Genomic DNA, 6,000 nt, shown 5'->3' with positions numbered 1-6,000 from the left:
TCTCTGAAACCGTAAGTATGGCTGTTTGAGAGACTTAAAAGAGCTTTGGAAGTGTTTGAGTATGTTATAAAAGAGAAATAACCCCTCTTAAGCGCCTTATAACGTAGGGTTTTGATTGGGTGAGAAGAGAATTATCCAAAGTAACCTTAATTTAAAACTAAAATTTAGCGTTAGTGACTATGGGTCACTCTACGACTCGTCAGCACAAGTCGTAACCAAGACAGTCTTCAGAGCACTCACAATCTATTGACCCTATGAATCAACTAATACGACTTATAATGGGACCTTACGACTTGTAGGGTCCATTCGTAGTCAGCACAGAACCCATTTGGCGTAAACACTGGCCATCCTATAATTTGCATCCAATGACTCATAACGAGTCCTTATGGCTCTTAGTGCGCTACTCGTACTCAGAGTAGAACTTAGCCACACACTTACTAATTTGGTTATGATTGGTTCCCTAGGATCTGTCAAGACTCCCTGCGAATCGTAGGGGAAGTCGTAGACAAGACAATGAGGATAAAAATTCAAAAATTTTCAAGGACCAAAAACCCACATTATAGTTAAAAAGCTCACTTTTAAATCCCCGAAATACATTCTAAGTCAAATTCTACCCATACGAGGCTAAGGTATCTAAATCCACTCCTAGATGTATAACAAGCCACAATTATCCCTAAGGTAGAGATTCTAAGAACTTTAACTAAGTCCAATAGAAACTAGGCAACCTTCAATAGTGTAAGCAACTAAGGCCAAACTTTACCTAAGCATGAGTGTCTAAAGTATTTTTACCTAACTCGATTAATCTAAGGCATCCTCATGCTAAACATGAGTAATGAACTCCAATTTCACCTAAGGTATAAGAAAACAAGTCAAGTGTTTAACTCTACGATTTCAAATTAGTGTAAACAATCCAATTAACCTAGGTCTCGCATTTCATCAATCCAACACCTAAAACCCATCCCCAATCTAACATAATATCATAAATATACTATGAATTAGCTCAATCTAACAAGTGATAAACCTAGCCTATCTTAATGCCGAAGAAAGCTCAATGATCCACTAAACCATCATTTTTTCCTTCCGAGAAGCCTTCTCAAGATGTCAAGCTATCATAAACACATTATACTCATTAATATAAGAATAACGATACCCATATGCACCATTATGCTTCGGGTCAAAAAATCACACAAAACCCCCATGTGGGTCTTACTTACGAAAATTACATTTTTGAAACCAATCCAACATTCTTACATGTTCAAGGAATCATTAACCTCAAAAATGGGTGGAGAAGGATAAATTGGAGCTAAAATCAAGTCCCTAAGATTTTGGAGTTTTGGGCAAGAAATCAATAAAATCCACTAAGAAAAAAGTAAATTCTTACCTCAAATCGGAAGATCATCGTGAAAATAAATGTTAATCAAGCTCTCAAGTCACCCACAAGTCTTAATTTAATGATATCTCACTCTTTAGGGTTTTTTATCTCAAGAAAATGGGTGTGAAGTGGATAAATTCGCGACATAAAGGTCTATTAATCCTAGTCCAGGCATTCGGGTGTCGGTATCACGATCGCACCATATTGGGCCTGCATATATGAACCGCAATCGTGAACAGAGCCTTGCAATCGCAATAGGTTGGGCTTATATGACTTGTCGTGATCGCGACATAGATACCGCGATCGTGGTGGCACCAAATTTTCTAATGCAGATTTTCCAAGTTCAAAATGGGCTCGATCGGGTGCTCGAAATTCATTCAAAATCCCATATACATAAATAAACTATGTAGCGATATCAAATTTGATATTTTAAAATCAATAGTGTAATTGGATTTTCCATCCGAGGTTGTTTCAGTCAAATGTGGGTCCTATATGTGTCCCGCACCCATATTTTATTTTCTTAACTTTTTAACCAATAGGTCAAAATAGGCTAGAGTATCTTGGAACCCGAACCAAAGGTCCACCTAGGCTAAATAGATTTTACAAAGATGTTGGTCCAGTCAAAATTTACATACGAGGTCATTTTACTGAAGATTTTGCCCGGTGGCCATTTGGAACCAGCAAAGACTTTAAAATAGAGAATTAGCTCTAAAAAACAAATAAATTGCCCGATAACCGAACTGTCAATTCCAGCAAGTCATAAATGACTTGGAAAAGCTACAGAAAAGATTTAGCTATGAAAATAAGCAGAAATATAGAAAATGACCTAAAGGGTCATTACAGTTCGATAACCATTGAAGGTGACCTCTTTATTATTCAGACTGAACTTAAGCTCCCCCTTCTCCATATCCACTAACGCTCTTTCAATGGCCAAAAATGGTCTCCCCAAGATTATGGACATCTCAAAGTCAAATCTATAGAAAAGATTTAGCTATGAAAATAAGCAGAAATATAGAAAATGACCTAAAGGGTCATTACATTTCTATGAACAATGAAGGTAACCTCTTCATCATTCAGCCTGAACTTAAGGTCCCCCTTCTCTATATCCACTAATGCTCTTCCCATGGCCAAAAATGGTCTCCCCAAGATTATGGACATCTCAAAGTCAAATTCATAATTCAAGACAATAAAGTTAACCGAAAATATGAAGTTGTCCACTTTTTCCATTACATCGAATAATATGCCCACAAGTTTCTTCACTGTACGGACTGCCATCAACAACTGCATCATCGTCGATTTGGGAGGTCTTAAGCCCAACTATTTAAACACTACCAGCGGCATCAAGTTAATATTGGCACCCAAGTCACACAGAGCTCTGGCAAACCTAGATGACCCAATGGTTCATGGGACTGTAAATGCTCCAAGATCACTCTTTTTTGTGCTAAAGATCGCAAAGTGATCATAACATAATGATTCCACCCACCAGCATCCTCATAACTAACAACTCTCTTCTTTGTTACTAAATCTTTCATAAATTTTGCTTACCCAAGAATCTTCTCGAGAGCTTTAAGAAAAAGAATATTCAGACTCAATTCTTTCAGCATAACAATGAACTTTTTAAAACTTTTATTCTTTTTTCTTATACTTCAACCTTTGAGAAAAAGATTGGGGGAGGGGGGGAGGGGGTCGTGGGATCATCTCGACTACCTGTTTATCGATCTTTTCCTTACCTTTATCCTTCTCAGCACTATGATCAACACCTGTCGACTTTTTTTACTCCACTTCAGGTGTATCATTACCCTCAACACTATCATTCCTTGACTCATTAACCACAAGCATGGAGGGATCAACAGTTTCCTTACTACTATGAGTGGTGATAGTTAGGTAGTGACTGTCATTCTTAGGATTATACATTATACTACTTGGAAGGGTGCCCGACTGCTGTTGATTCAAAATTGCAAATATTTGTCCAAACTGTTGCTCTAGTTGCTTTATCGCAGTAATATGTGATTCTACCTTCTGGGTTAACCTTAAAATGTCTGTCTTAATCTTTCTTAATGGAATTTTCCTGACTTTTCTGACCCTTTACTAGCTTGGACAATATAGCCTCCATCTTTAATTCACTATCATGGTTACCTGGTGGAATATATAATCCACTCTTCTCTTTGTAATCATCCTTGTGTCTCTAGTCACCATATTTTCTTGGCTCTGATCTTTGTACCTATCCCCATAGTAGTTCCGATCTTGGTTCCCTTTTCCCTTGGCTTGGAAACCCACCAACTCTATATTTAAATATTTTTCCTTTTCTTTTAAATCAGAATTATATAAACTAGAGGCCTTACGTTGGGAACCCACTGTATTTACCTTCTTAAAATTCATTATTACGAACTGATTTGTCAATAACTCAACCTCCATCCTTAGCTAAGCAACATCTTGCCCCACTATATCATCAACAACTCTGTTCTTGCTAGAAGCCCCAATAGCATAAGTATCAATGCCTCTCTCTACCTCATGAGTATGCCACTCTCGATTGGTGAGTGAGATCTAATCTAATATCTCTGATACTGCCTCACAACGTAGGCGCATGAATGCTCCACCAGTAATAATATCTGCCAAAGCTTTCAAACTGGTGTTTAGGGATCGATAGAAGATTTCAACCAAGTTATTTTCTGGAATTCTATGATTCGGCACCATCGTCAATTTTTTTTTAAATCAAAACCATACCTCATACATTGATTCTGAATGTAGCTGCCTGAAATTATATATCTCGTCCTTCAACTGTAGTATCTGGATGGGGGAAACAAACGATCTAAAAATTGCCTCTATAACTCATTCCAAGTAGTAATTGATCCTTGGGGAAGTTTTCCTACCCATAGTATAGCTTCACCAGTTAGAGAGAAAGAAAACAACCTGAGTTTGAGAGCTTTCTAATCTACCCCCGGTATAGTGTATGATGTAAAATCCCAAAATAATTAATAAGGTATATGTTTGCATCATCAGTGGGAAAGCCCGCAAACAGACTCTTCAGGTTCAACAGTTGGATCATAACACTGGTGATATCAAACTTCATATTCGGAGGCAATGTAGGAGGAATGATAGCTTATTTCGGCAGGATTAACATATCCCAAATCCTCTTTTGGATCATCGTATGCTGGCCAGTACTGATAGGTTGGGAGTACTTGAGCTCTAACCCTACTACCTCTGTTGAGTTCTGCTCGACGATCAACTGTCGGTCTTTGCCTGGCTAGCTCTACCTCTTGAGTTGTATGACGGGCAGCCTCATTATTCTTTGTCGTATTTGATTCAGCCAATAATCTCTCAGTAGTTTGATCTATAGTCTCTGAATCACACTGGGCAAAGGGGGAGGCAAATTATTTGGGTTATTCCAAACCCTTTGAAGCTCACCTTCTCGTCTATGTTCTGATATCTTACGATTCATCTGTAGGATTCTCTCTGGTTCAGGATGAAGTAGGAGTAAGGGATTGCCTTGACTCCTAGTGCTAGGCATACACCAGTGTATTCCTCAAGAAGAATAGAAAAATAAACTCGAAAACTTCAACAACTCCGTAACTATATTCTTTGGCAACGAAGCCAAAATTTTGATGTTGCCCAAAACTACACCTCCAAATATATAAAGCGGTCGATGTCAAAATATAGTAACCCTACTAGGTTGGAGTCAAAGCCACAGGGAATAGGGCAAAACTATCTCTCAAACTTTTTGAAACGGTCAAAAAATGCTGAAAAGTAAATGGGGGGATTTGTTTTGAACAATGGATAGTAACAATACTCGAATGCTTTTGGTTGTAAACAATCTGAAACAAACACTAGGCTTGTGTTCCCCCTGGTTTCTAACTCTGTAGGATTATCATGCTCAGTCCAACTATCCCACTGCTATACTTGTAAAATCTAACAAGTTATGTCTCACCAATAACCTCTCGACACTCTTTAGTAAATCTCACTCATCTCTTCTTGGTCTTAGAGTGTCACGTTAATTACCCTTGTCTTAGATCCCATGATAACTATCTCCTTTTGGCCTCAGGTTATTAGATGAGGGTTGATATCCCAGAATCACTATTGTAATCTTTTTTTCTCAATCTCTACCCTCTCTCGAGTTTATAGTGAATAGAGGCGGGTTCCTAATTTTTGCAACTCTTAAGAAATCAATTAAAACAAAGAAAACCATAATACATGCATCAATAAATATTTAAAAGGATTGCACACTTCTCCTACTTCGTTAAGGAAATTAGTCACTCATAGTTGTGAAACAATTCATGGAATTCATAAGTGAAAGCATAGAAACAACTTCACGATAATATACGAAAAAAAACCCAAAGTTTCAGATCAATAAATCAACCAAAAACTAAGAACACAATAATCCCAAGATCAAAATTCAATCTTGGGATAAAAATATATGTTTTTGAATATTATGAGTGCATAAACTAACTCAAAAAGGTCAAAAAAGTATTTATAGATTACATAAAAATCCTAAGAAACTTTTTCAAAATAAAAGAGGAAAACTAGAGTCGGTGGCCACCTACAGTGCCACTTATGGGTTGTAGGTGGCCCTACGTAGGTGACAGGGACTTCAAAACTTCTGTAGAATCTCTAAGCTCTGAACTCCTAGCACT

Source organism: Capsicum annuum, chromosome 10, assembly GCF_002878395.1.
Source record: "Capsicum annuum cultivar UCD-10X-F1 chromosome 10, UCD10Xv1.1, whole genome shotgun sequence".
Classification (NCBI taxonomy): Eukaryota; Viridiplantae; Streptophyta; class Magnoliopsida; order Solanales; family Solanaceae; genus Capsicum; species Capsicum annuum.
Note: the sequence above shows the minus strand (reverse complement) of the source record.